Consider the following 14573-nt stretch of genomic DNA (forward strand, 5'->3'; position numbering starts at 1 on the left):
CTTTGAGATGTAGAAAGACCAAGGTCAATTCCTGTGATCCTGATGAAGGGACCTCCTATTGGGCAATGCAAAGATCAGACAGTGAATACTCTGAGAAGGAACAATAGAGGGGCCCTGCCTTCAACCAGGAGACAGAAAGGGAAGATAGGGTTTACTGGACTGTGTGGATTCAATGACCTGGCACATGGGATCAGCAGAGATACAAAGCTTTAGTAGACACTGGTGCACAGTGCACCTTGATGCCATTGAGGCATAAAAGCACAGAGCCCATCTGGATTTCTGGAGTGACAGGAGGAAGTCAAGCATTATCAGTGCTAGAGGCTGAAGTGAGTTTAATGGGGGACAAATGAAAAAAGCACCCCATAGTGACTGGTCCAGAGGCCCATTGCATCCAAGGTATTTATTACCTCAGGAGACGATACTTCAAAGATCCAAAGGGGTATCGATGGGCTTTTGGTGTAGCCACAGTGGCAACGGAGAAATTTAAACAATTATATACCTTGCCTGGCCTCTCAGAGGATTATTCCATTGTGGGATTGTTACAAGTCAAAGATCAACAAGTGCCAACGGCCACTACAATACTACATAGACGACAATACCGAACGAACTGAGACACTGTGATTTCCATCAATAAGATGATCCGAGAGCTGGAGAGTCAAGGGATGGTCAGTAAGACCCACTCACCCTTCAATAGCCCCATCTGGCCTGTACATAAGTCTGATGGAGGATGGAGACTGACTGTGGACTATCGTGGCTTGAATGAAGTTACCCCACTGTTGAGTGCCACTGTGCCAGACATGTTGGAGCTCCAGTATGGAGTCCAAGGCAGCGAAGTGGTGCTACCATTGATATTGCAAATGCATTCTTCTCCATCCCCTTAGCAGCAGAGTGTAGGCTGCAGTTTGCTTTCATGTGGAGGGGTGTGCAGTACACCTGGAACCGACTGCCCCAGGGGTGGAAACACAGTCCCACCATCTGCCATGGACTGATTCAGACTGCACTAGAGAAGGGTAAGGCTCTGGAACACATAAAATACATTGATGACATTATTGTATGGGGGGACACAGCAGAGGAAGTTTTCAAAAAAGAAAAGGAAATTATCCAGATTCTCCTCAAAGCCGGTTTTGCCATCAAAAAGAGTAAGGTCAAGGGACCTGCCAAAGAGATTCAATTCCTAGGGGTGAAAAGGCAAGATGGATGTTGTCAGATTCCAATGGAAGTCATCAACAAGATCATAGTGATGGCTCCACCGACTAACAACTGGAAACTCGAATCGCCCTGGAATCTTAGAAATCATAACAAATTGGACTGAATGTGGAAACTTCAGTCTGGCCAATGAGGAGGAAAAAGAACAAGTGAATCGGGCTGAGGAAGCTCTACCATACAATCAGTTACCCGAAGAAGAAACACATTATGCCCTCTTCACTGATGGTTCTTGCCGTATTGTGGGGAAGAACTGGAAGTAGAAAGTGGCTGTCTAGAGTCCCACCTGACAAGTGGCAGAAGCTACTGAAGGAGAAGGTGAATCGAGTCAATTTGCAGAACTCAAAGCTGTTCAATTGGCCCTGGACATTGCCAAACAAGAGAAATGACCAAGGCTTTACCTCTACACAGATTCATGGATGATAGACAATGCTCTGTGGGGCTGGCTGGATTGGTGGAAGATGATCAATTGGAAGCATAGAGGAAAACCTATCTGGGTTACTGATTTATGGCAAGACACTGCTGCTTGGGTTGAGAAGTTGACTGAGAATCCGCCATGTAGAAGCCCATGTACCCAAAAATTGAGTTAAATGAAGAACATCACAGCAACAAACAAGCAGACCGAGCTGCACAAGTCAAGGTGACTTGTAGATCTAGATTAGTAGCATAAGGGAGAGTTGTTCCTAGTTCGATGGGCCCATGATGCTTCAGGCCATCAGGGCAGAGATGCCACCTATAGATGGGTACGAGACCAAGGGGTGGATCTAACTATGGACACTATTTCCCAGGTTATCCATGATTGTGAGACATGCGCTGCCATTAAACAAGCAAAAAGAGTGAAGCCCCTATGGTATGGTGGACGTTGGGATAAGTATAGATATGGGGAGGCTTGGCAGGTTGACTATATCACACTGCCACAGACCCACCAAGGTAAGCGCTATGTGCTTACTATGGTGGAAGCAACCACTGGATGGTTAGAGACTTATACGGTGCCTCACGCAACTGCCCGAAATACCATTCTGGGTCTTGAAAAGCAAGTACTATGGTGACACATCACCCCAGAGCAAATTGAGTCAGACAATGGGACTCATTTCAAAAACAGTTTAGTTACTACTTGGGCAAGGGAACATGGCATTGAATGGGTATATCATATCCCATATCATGCGGCAGTTGCTGGAAAAGTTGAGTGGTGTAACGGATTGCTGAAAACTACTCTGAAGGCATTGGGTGGAGGGACTTTCAAGAATTTGGATCAGCACCTAGCAAAGGTTACTTGGTTAGTCAACACTAGAGGCTCAATCAATCGAGCCAGCCCTGCCCAATCAGAGCCCCTTCATACCATGGATGGAGACAAAGTCCCAGTAATTCACTTGAGAGGTATGTTAGGTAAAACAGTTTGGGTTAACCCTCCCTCGAGCAAAGCCAACCCATTCGTGGGATTGTCTTTGCTCAAGGACCTGGATATACTTGATGGATGAGAGAAGATGGGGAAACCCAGTGTGTGCCTCAAGGAGATCTAACCTTGGGGAAAAACTAATTCATATTCTGAGTTGTATGTTGTAGGAAAAGTCACTAGATGAGGAAGACCCTAAGTAAGCTGATGCTGGTGCTCAACAATGAAACAACTGTAGAAGACAAGACCTATATAAGCACCGGATATAGGTGAATATAGGATATGAGTGTGACGTAAAATGATATGGAATAAGGGATGGAGATTGTAATGGGTTTGTTACTCTCCCTGAGAAGGAAATGGAAATAGAATAGGTCATTTGATGTGTATTTCACCAGTAAGGGTATTCCATACCATGTTACGTCAGCTCAGATATAAAATAGACGGGAAGGAAGCAAGTGGCCCTTTCTCTTCCAGGTAGCTGAGCAGAGCGGTTGGGCAGTTCCTTCGGGGGAGAAGAGCATCGGTTGTGGGGAAGTATCTTTATTTTTAGTTCTTCTCTGCGTGTATAGTGTTTGTAACATCTTCCCTCTTTGTGTTAAATATAAACACCCTTTCTTAGCAGTTTTGATTTCGTAGGGTTTTTTTCCCTTCTTTTCCCCCCTTCCCCCCTCCCCTTCCCTCCGAAGGGACTGGGCGCAGGCCCAGTAGATACCTGGTGTTCAGCCAAAGGAAATGATAACAGAACCCTATAGTAGTTTGTCACATACTTGCATTAATAAAAGTTATTTAGTGAGCTGCTAGAGTTAGTCTGGTTTGTTTCCGGTACTGGCAGCCTCATAACTTGTAAGAGAACTTTGCTGAGAAGGTTCTCCATTGCTATTAAATGCTGTCCCCATATCAGGGTATCAAAAGTCCTGTCTGTCGCCGTGAATCTGTCTAGCGAAGGGTCTCTTTAGGGGAGGTGTAGACAGACTATTTTGAGCTTTAAAAGGCTTTGATATTCTGGGGACACTGATAGCCAATAAAAATTATATTACTACAGGTGGGACAAGAAGTCTTTGCATTTCTACCCCTTTTCATGTAACAGAAATTGGTACCAGGAGTGGGGTTGTCATGGATGCATTACTGCAGAAATATAACTGTGCCCCTTCCCAAACCGGCAAAGAATGGACTCGGCAGTTTTGGAAGGATGAGGAGAGAGTAATAGAACATATTGAATATTGTTGGGCTGAGAAAAAATGTAAGGGTAAGGGTACTATTTGTGTTGTCTTAGGAGCATGTTTATCTTATGCCCAACAAGAAGCAAAATATTTTCTGATTCCTGCAAAGGTTGCTGATGTGGAATATAGTGTTTTGAAATCAGAAAATGAGATGTTAAAATCATCTTTGGTTTTTGAGAGGAATTTTGGAGAGAAATTAGAGTCTCAAGTGAAGAAATTAACTAGTGAGAATGAGTCGCTCAGGGCAGAAGTCAGAGAGCTTAAACTGTTGCTTGCGAGGAGTGATAAACTGCGGTTAACGAAACAGAACCTCTCGGTAGTCAGGAAACCTCGTAAGTCTTATTTGGACACAGAAATTTACAGCAGTGATAGCGAGGATGATGAATGTGTGGATTTTTCAGATATCGAGTGCTGGAGAGTTTCTTTGGAACCGCTGATTAAAACTGAAACAGTAGTAGGCAGTGATAATGAGACTCATTACCACGCATACTGTTCCCTCGATGCCAGCAGAGCCGGTAACTTTACAGGAAAAGTTTTCCTGGCAACCAGGGGAAACAGAGGTAGAATATGTGTGGAGGGTTTCTCTCATGGGGGGAGATCGCATTATGTTAAATGAGGAAGAGGCTAGAATATATTGGGGACCAGGAGTCTTCCTAACTACTACCACAGGAGATCATAATTATTCCTTAACGGCGCAGGCGGTGTACTGGGCTGGAGGCATAGATCCCCAAGAGAGAGGAGACCTGTTGATGATTCAAACACCTGGTCTGTCAGACTTAGCTGCGTCAGTGCAAAAAGCAGCGTGCACACAGGCAATGTATGATAGAGATCCTAAAAGAAAATCCCCTATGCAGGCTCTCATTGATCTGGCCAAGTTAACCCCTCTCATTCATGGTCTCCCAGACAGCTTAAAGATGTACATGGGAGACCTTCAAGACAATATGTGGAGTTACAATTCCATCCCTCGTGGCAGCAGACGAGGCAGGAGAGATCCTAATTTAACCTGGGATAAATTAGTACATGAAATGGTTACTTACGGATGGCGTATGGGCTGGACTATTCCACCCTCAGGAGAAAACCCCCGTCACCTTAATGCTTCTCAGCCTAAAGCTAATGAAAAATCCAAAGAAAAACCCCAAATGGACAAAGAGAGAAATTATTTATGGAAACAAGCCCGTGAATTGGGCTTGCCTCAATTTGGTTAACCAGCGCCTCTAAAGAGGCCATTTGCAAATTGATTCAGTCCTTAACTGCAGCAAGGAAAAACAATGGAGGCAACAAATGGGGGATACGGTAAACCTAAAAGCCTCTCCCTGTCTCCAGAGAAACCCCTGCCTGGTGGAGCTGGGTGTCAACCCTCTCCGCCAACGTCTCTGATGTCTCTGATGTCTCGGGGGGTCAATGAGCCATCCTGCTCGGAGAAGCGCAGCAGTACAATGGCTCTCAAACAAATACCTTGAGCCTTTGATTAGTATTCCAGTTGGTCCTAGGAAAATTATGATTGAATTTCTGGTTGACACAGGGGCTCAAATAAATGTGATTACAAAAGAAACAGCAGATATGTTGGGAATTTTGCCGAACCACCACAACGTTGCATTCATGGGCCACAGCAAAAATTTCTGTCTGGCTCCCGGAGGAGGAACAGTTAACTAGAGCTGAAGTACTGATAGGTGTTGCACAAACAAACCTGCTAGGATTTGATCTATTGTGCAGACGAATCTGGAAACTTCCAGGGGGAACTGTATGGAATTTTGTTGCAAAAGACACAGAGGCATCAGCAATGTTATAAGTAATTATCACTAGGCTTAAATATAGTAGCAAAAAATTATTAAAGATTTATATAAAAAGCGAATAAGCAAATCAGCGCGTTGGGTGGCAAGAGGAGACCCCCGCTCCCTCAAGGCACACCCTTCAATAAGTTTCAGTCTGTCTTTTATAGGTTTGTAACTGCTCATTTCCTAAAGTCCCCTCTTAATTTTCGTTTTTCCGTTTTTACGTCATCAGTTCTATCTGCGCCTGCTCCGCTCTGTTGCCAGGGGTTTATGCGCATGCCCTGCTCCACTGGCCAGGGGTTTATGCGCATGTGCTGTCTTGTTGCTAGGGAAGTAAACTCAGCTCGTTTCGTTTCATTCTTTTGACGTAGTCAGCTTCTTCTGCGCATGTGCTGTCTTGTTGCTGGGAAGCAGCCTCCGTTCTATTTCGTTTCTCCTTCTTGACGTAGTTAACTCCCTCCCATATTGCTTTAAGTATCATTTTATATATACATCTCTAAGATCTACGGTTAACATAACAAAATATCACTCATCATTGTAACATAACGTCATGGTTTGTAATTACAGTATTGCAAATATAAGTTGATAAGCAAATTATCTCTTCTTTGGTCTTTATTGGCTATTACAAGTAATACAAACTAAATTTGGATTAACAGGTGACACAGCAAACTCCACAAAATCTATTAATTTATTAGAAACATCAATTCCCCTGCCTGCTTCCAAAGTTACTAACATAAAACAATACCCTTTGCCCACAGCAGCCCTTACAGGTACTGATGGGGGTGGTCAAAGACAGAACAAAGAGCCATCATTGAATGAGCCCATTCGCCTTACAATTCACCTGTTTGACCAATTAAAAATTACATTTCACTGTGGATTTTCGGTGATTAAATTTGGGTACTGTGGGAAAAAAATTCCTCCTTTGAATTTAGAAAGATGGCATAAACTCATGAAACAAAGAAATTGTATCAACAAGGAAGCATTTATTCAGCGAGCTGGGTCTTCCTCACACTGAGTTTCCAGGGAGAAAAGATCCCTTGGGTTTAAATTTCATACATTTTATAGTTTCACAAAATCCCACTCTTTTTCAGATAAGTTTAATATATTCATTTTTACCTAAAAAGGTTTCGTTTCTTCGAAAAGGGGCTTTCCTTTCCTTCCAATTAGCTGCGAGGCATCCTCTGTCAAAAATGATAAATCCTCCTTTGTTCTTAGCCCAAAGAGAGAAAAGAAACCCCTGTGTACAAAATTTGCCAAATGGCCCAGAACGATTTCAATTTTTAGGAACTTTATATTTCCCTTATCCTGGCTGCAAAAAAACCCGGGTACCCAGTCCAGTTTGGAACTGGATACCTTACAACTTCACGATGTGCCTATAATTTTGTTTTATAATAAAAACCCTATTTTATTTCTCATAATCCTCAGGGGGTTTTGTTTTGTTTTGTTTTTGATAACATCAAAGGGATTACACATCAAACCGCTCCCTTATCCTCTGGCCTCTCTCCCACTTGGTTAATATGTCCATAGCTTCATCCATATTCTCTGTTTTCTTGGACTGTTCCCATTCAAGCAACAGTTTCTCCGAATTCTTCATGTTTTTAGTTTGTCTGGGGACGGGGGCGCAGGACCCAGGCCTCTTATTGCAGCAGCTTTTGCATCCATAGGCATGTCAACCATTTGCATCTCTTGAACAACACTAGTGTGATAAACAAAGTCTCAAGTTTCTATAAGTTTTGAATAATAGTTTATTATATGGTAAAAGCAAGCAGCCGGCTGGGTGACAGAAATGGGACCAGTTTCCCAAATCTGCACACCCTTACTACAAGGTACATTTAGTATTTATCTTAACTACTTCATGCATATTAATTATATCATATACATTCTACAGGTTTTTGCTAAGTATTTAATATATGGGTTTTCTTACAGCTAAAGCTAAAAGGGTTATCTCTACAACCAGTCATAATTCATGTATTCTTGGACGAACAGGCGCCTAAAGATTTAAAGTTCTACTATATTTCATTCTTAGGATAGTAAGGAGGTTTTAGGCCTCTTGACCTTGTGAGGGTCTGTTTTATTTCTTTATGGGGGTGTAATTAAGTTTTACAATCCATTTGTTTTATTTTGATGTAATCATCCATTTGTTTCACGAATCACAATTATTTATATATCACAATTACCTCCCCTTTTTTGTTATTAACTTATTGATTCGTGACTTTTTGATTTTTATAATATTAACTTTGTATATTTTGTCTTAGTTATTGTATACAGTAATAGAGTCAAAAGTTTCAAAAATGTCTTTAAGCTTCCATTCGTCTGTTTATGTCTTAATTTTATTTTAAATTTTCTGTTGGTGATGTTGTCTACGCAGATCTTGATGTTTTCTTGACTTTGGTGTAATGTATTTAAGGAAGTTGCCTTTTTTGATTTTGATTGCAGTTTGTGTAATTAGCATCACTTGATATAGATTTTTCACTTTGGCTCCAGGGGTTCACCTGTAAAAGATCTTACATATATAATCTCTAGGTACAACATTATGAATTGACCTCTCGAGGTTACAAGCTTGTTTCAAGGATTAGCTCTTTAACATTTTTAAGTTGTTTTTATAAATGTACAATATAATTTTTAATAGTACTTTTATCATGTTTCTGGCTAGACTAGTTTGACAAGGATATGCCTCAGGTCAACCTGAAAAAGTGTCAGTGAGAACAAGCAAATATCTATACCCCCCTTTGTCTGGGTAGTTCTAAAAATCGATTTGCTATTTCTGTCTTGGATAACTATTTTTCTCTTTGTCTTAGTTGAAGTTTGCTATGCGTCTCCTGTCTCACAATGGTATAGAGATTTTGTGTTACTATATTTTGGCTTAGATATTTGTATAGAGCTTCTGCTCCTAATGTGTTTTCTTGTGTTCTGTTATGATAAGTGTTCATAAAATAGAAGAGGATATTACTAACTTACCCTGTGGTGTCTTGGCCCATTTGTTTTTCTTCTATTTTTCCTCTTAAATTCTGGATTAACTTTCAGTCTTCTTTAGAGTATCTAGACTCTGTCTTTGACTACTGAATTTGAATTTTACCGTCAGGGATCAAATACTGGATTTTGCTTTCTTCTGCTTTTACTGCCCTTTTTGCCTCCAATCATTCATGGCATTTCTTCTTTCAAGGCCAGTAACACCCTTTTTTGGTGAACCTTTCAATGCATAATAGCAACTTTTCTGGCAATTGAAGTGTTATAATTTGTTTTTCAAGTTAAGGTATTGACAAGGAGGGTTCTTGCCTTTATTACTTCATTTATCGTGGTTATTGCATATCTAGCTTTACGTCCTCTTTTTTAGATGAAATTTTTTCTGTGAACCAGAAGTCTTTAGCATCTTTCAGGGGTTCTTCTTTCAAGTCTGGCCAGCTTGAGTAGGTTGTTCTTATTGTTTCTAAGCAGTCATGTGCAACTGTATTTTTGGTGGCTTCTTGAAGAAAAAGCTGGATTGATTATTTTGGTCAATCAGTGTGGCTTGGTATTTCAGAAAGCGCTGAGGTGAAAGCCAATGATTTAAATCAAGGGCTGGAGCCCTCATCAGTTTTGTTTTAGCTTATGAAAAGCTTTATCAGTTTCTTTACTCCAAGTGAGTATGTTGGACTCACTCTTATGAGTTCACACAGGGGCTCCACCAGAAGTCCATAACTGTAGATCTACAAGCGACATTATTCGGTCCCTCCGAGCAATGTTTGGAGCTCTTCCTTCTGTGGCTGAGGAGTCCGGCAGACAGCTCCTTTCTTGCTGTTTTTAGGGTTCATTGTCCTGCAGGAACTTTGCAATTGAGGTAGGAGACCTGCTGCACAGCTCTTAGTACTCAACCAATCTGAGACAGTTTAGTATGTTAACAGTTCATTCAATACATATTATTTTGGATTTTCTTTGTCATGCGAGGATTTTCTCATTCAAAAGCGAACAGTGATTAACTTTCAGGGCTCCAGGGCAGGCAGAAGAAAGCATCCTCCAGATCCAGGACAGCAAACTATTTTAGCTCTGGTGTCAATTTAGTCAGCAGTGTACATGGATCTGCCACTATGGGGTGCAAGCCCCCAGCCATCTCATTTATTGCTCTAAGATCTTGCACTATTTTATACTTCCCATCAGGTTCCTTTACTGGTAAGATGGGAGTATTATATTTTGATTTATATATTTTTTAATAACTCATGTTTAATAAATTTTTCTATATTGTGTTGAATCCTTTCCTGATTCTCTATTTTAGGGGATATTGTTTAATCTTTATTGGCTGTGCCTCTAATTTAACTTTTACTTCAATTGACAATGTTATTTTTGCTCTTCTTGAAGTTTTTGAAGCTCATATTTTGATCCGTTACTTCTTCGTGTATGCTGCTTGAACTTTGAGTCTCTATTAGGGCAAGATTTAAAATCTCAATCAATTGCTCCTTTTTACTTTGAATTTTATTTTGTTCTGTTCAAATTTAATTTCAGCTCTCAATGGCTCTAGTAAGTCTCTTCCCAGTGAACAAACTGGTGAGTTTGGCATGTATAAGAATCTATGGATTTCAAATTGCTGTCCTAATTTGTATTTTAAAGGTTTCAAGAAATGAGCTTTTTCTGTTTGACCCATGGCTCCCCTTATCGATACAAAACTTACAGCAGTGGGTACTAAAGTTTGATTAATACTTAAAATACAGCTCTTGTATTGATTAGAATTATGCTTCCTGATTTTTGTTCTTTTAGCCTTTTTGTATTGGGGATCTTGGGGCTATTTATAGCCTTTTAGGATTCAGCACAGCCCCTTAGGATTCGATCTAGCCCCCCTTTCCCCCACCCCCGGGTACGAAGGAGTTAATAAATTCTTTCCCTGCTCCCCTTTCCCCAGGATAGCTGTAGTAATCAGGAAATATAAAAGGTTGTTAAACTGCCAGGAGAGAATATTTACAAATCAGAAGATAACAAAAGACAAATATAATAGTCATGGTATTATCTAGTGTTCTGACAGTATTATTCAAAATTGCACTTCAATTTTGTGTATGCATCACTTTTTGGAGATTGGTATTTGTTCATTTTCGCACAAAAATCTTTTTCATCCATACCACCTCCGGTCCGAGTTTTGGTGTCTGCTTGATTACCAGGTCTGTCTGCTGAAATGAACTTCTATCTAAATAGTTAATTTCCAACCCATATTGAGAGTAAAGCAGTGGTTCCCCTTCTTATTTCATCATAGCCCCCCCTTTCTTGTGTTAGTTTGTTTAATGGGTGAGGATCTCTAAAAGTGCCAAACTTGAGACACAGGTAAGCAAAAGAATCCATTTTATCACTTGCGAACACATACCAGCTTCTCTAAAATCAAATTTTTAACAGTAAAAAACTCACACACTTTCTCCTACTACATTGACAAACACAACCACAGACCCACCACAACAGGGCTTCCAACATGGCATAAGTCAATCACTTTCTCTCTTCCTCCTCCTTTCTCTTTATCACTGTTCAAAACTTTCTCTAAATTTAGCTGCAAATATGGGTGAAGACATTCAACTGCATACATATACATACTTTTAGGACCTGGTGTTTGTTGTTCTAAAGGACAAAATATATTACAGAAATAACTTTCCTCTTCTCAAGTCACCAAAATTAAAGTTATAGACTCGTCCTGCTCCTGCAGGACACCTCTTCATTTTCCCCCCTTCCCCCCTCCTCCCGCTCGGGGAAGACAGAGAAGCAGCAACCAAGAGCTGAAGTTGACATTTCACTCCGCGGTGCCTCCGGGGTGTGTCGGGAGGGGACGCCGACTCTGCGATGGCACGCAGTGCCCCCAGCTCGTGTGCCAGGGCAAGGTAGATGACTCAGCACGGGCAGGCTGCCGGCAGCCGGGCTGAGGAGGGGTCTGGCGTTGGTGAGCGCGGGGGGCACTGGCAGTGTGAGCTCTCCCTACAGAGATCTGTTTATCACAGGGTTTGGGGCACTGCTCGAACGGGTTGCTGGGCTGATCCCAGCGTGTTTTGCATGGGTTGGTAGTGCAAAAGGGAAGGTCTAGTCGTTCTCTCCAGTACTTGAAATAAACTGCTAAATTTAAACTTGTTTTTCAAGAGGTATTGTGAATTTTTTCTTTGTTCTTATCACTTTGATTGTAGTTTTACTGGGTTTATAATTTTGGGGAACTTTGGTTATATCTTTTCAATTAGATTCAGTCTTTACTATGAATTTATATTTTTCACCTTGAGGTTTCAATTCAGTTTTGTCAAGAGCTGGTTACAGTGTGTAATTCTTGGAAAATAGAGCTCTTGACACTTTTAATCTATAATTTATTTTATTCAAATAGTTTCAAGTCTCTCTGTCTTTTCAGACAATTTCTTTTTAGATGACCTTTTCTTTTACAATAAAAACATTTTCCTGCCTGGACTCTTGAAACAATTTGTTGGGGTCTGCTTATATATACTTTTTGGGCTTCTCTCAGTAAGTCTTTGAGCTCCCCTTTCTCCCATCCATCTAATTTCTTTAGTTCTCTTTTAATACCACTACAGGCATAATTTATAAAGTGGACTTTCAACAATATTAGGCCAGCTGGTGTATCAGGACTAATGCCTAAATATTGCTGTAAATTTTTCTTTAGTCTTTCTTGGGTTAACTTGCTAATAGTCTCAATATCTTCCCAATTTGATATCATTACCCCCAAAGGACTGGTAGGGGTAATATCCAGCAATGCCTGCTTGGGCAATGCCTGCTTGCTCCCTTTTCCCTTGAGGCTACCATTCTTACTGAATCCTTGCCCCATAGTTTTCCAAGGTCCCTTCTAGAATCTCTCCACCGACTCTCTGGGATCCCTTCTAAACTCTCCCCACTGACACAAAGGTCTCTCCTTAAGACTTTTCCACCGACCCCAGAGGTCCAATCACCAATTCTCTCGCTTCGCCCAGTCACTGGCTGTTCCGTTCGCAAGGAGACAGAAACGCAGTTAGACGGGCTACCGCAATCGCTTCGCAGCAAAGCTGCGTCTCATCCACTCATCCACTCTGACCTCTTATCCGCCCAACCAGGGAATACTCACAGTCCGTTGTTCTTCCCTGGGTCTTTGTGCACAAGAATTATGGGCCCTTTTTGCTGCAGCAATCCAGGAGCAATCCTTGTTTTTACCATATAACCATATAACGTGTTACTCCAGTCCTGTGGAAAATTAGACCCAAAACAGGCCGCTGAATTCAGCGGGGGCCCCCCTGTTTCGAGTACTAATTAACCCAGCAGGGCTCAGAGAACATCATGTTGGGAAAGTCACCAATTGTGATAACCAAAGTCTCGAGTTTCTATAAGTTTTGAATAATAGTTTATTATATGGTAAAAGCAAGCAGCCGGCTGGGTGACAGAAATGGGACCAGTTTCCCAAATCTGCACACCCTTACTACAGGGTACATTTAGTATTTATCTTAACTACTTCATGCATATTAATTATATCATATACATATACATTCTACAGGTTTTTGCTAAGTATTTAATATATGGGTTTTCTTACAGCTAAAGCTAAAAGGGTTATCTCTACAACCAGTCATAATTCATGTATTCTTGGACGAACAGGCGCCTAAAGATTTAAAGTTCTAGTATATTTCATTCTTAGGATAGTAAGGAGGTTTTAGGCCTCTTGACCTTGTGAGGGTCTGTTTTATTTCTTTATGGGGGTGTAATTAAGTTTTACAATCCGTTTGTTTTATTTTGATGTAATCACCCATTTGTTTCACGAATCACAATTATTTATATATCACACTAGTAATCAATCTCATGAAACACGGGATTAAACAGAGTAAAAATACCAGTCAGGCAGTAGCATATAGGAGGAAAACCCCCACTTGTTTCCACCATGCTCCTCCAAATAGGTCAGACCACCACCCTCCATCTAGCATGGATTTCCAGCTTTGGATTGGCACATGGGCTATTTTGTGGATATTAGAGGCTATTTCCATTACTGCTTCATAGTTATCATCAATCTGTAAACAACAATCTGAGGTGTTAAATTTCCCACACACTCCTCCTTCTTCTGCCAAAAGATAGTCTAAGGCTAATCTGTTTTGATATATTGCGGCTCTGATGCTGCTGTTCAGCTATCAATTGTAATCCTGTTGCAGTCTGATTTATAACTATTTCAACCACAGCTTGTAACCGTATGATTCGATTAAGCGTATAAATGGGTGTGGCAGTTTGAGCCACATTAGAAAATCCAAAATCTAATTTCCAGGCTTCCCCCCACCCCTTCCCACAATTTATCCCAACACCGGAGAGAAACTTTCAGGCCAGAGGCTTCTATAGGGGGAAGGGGAAGTATATACATTTATTTACACAAATAAATACTATACAAACTAAAGGCAACTATATATATATATATATAGTATTACACTTCTATCATTCCTTTAAGCCCCTCCTTTTAACTTTAGTCCAGGAGAAGCCTTTCAAGGCTGATATGTAATGCAGTCTCTCTCTCGTGGGAGTGTTTGGGGACCCGAACGCTCCCCCCTCACCAAGCTCCAGCTGTTTGTGGAAGTCCTTCCTTCCTCACAAAGTCCAAGAAGTTAGCTCTGAGTCCTTTCTCCTCGGTCCCATGTCAGTCTCTGCTGTGTGATCTCTCTTTCTCAGTCTCATACCTCGGTTCGCTGTTGCTGTAGTGTAGCTTATCACAGTAGGTGTTTGGAATCTTCATTCCTCCAAGTCAGTTTTCGGCTGCCCCCGGTCAAAACCTCGGCGGGGCAACTCCCGAGCCCTTGGCCCATCTCCAGTTTCGCCTGGGATTCTTCTCCCAAGTGCTGAGCTGTTCGTTATCAGCTCGCCCACTTGGCTCTGCTTCAAATGCTGAGCCTCTCTTCTACTTTACAGCAGAGGGAAAGAAAAGGCCCCCCTCCACAGCTTAACTGCAAAAAGGGGGGAGAAGAGGGCTTAGCTGAAAGGCCTGCCTCTCTCCTCTTACCTCAGGTGCTGTGAGTCACGTCCCTCACAAACACTCACTCCAAATGCTGC

Source organism: Corapipo altera, unplaced genomic scaffold (genome assembly GCF_003945725.1).
Source record: "Corapipo altera isolate COAL_440 unplaced genomic scaffold, ASM394572v1 60630, whole genome shotgun sequence".
Lineage (NCBI taxonomy): Eukaryota > Metazoa > Chordata > Aves > Passeriformes > Pipridae > Corapipo > Corapipo altera.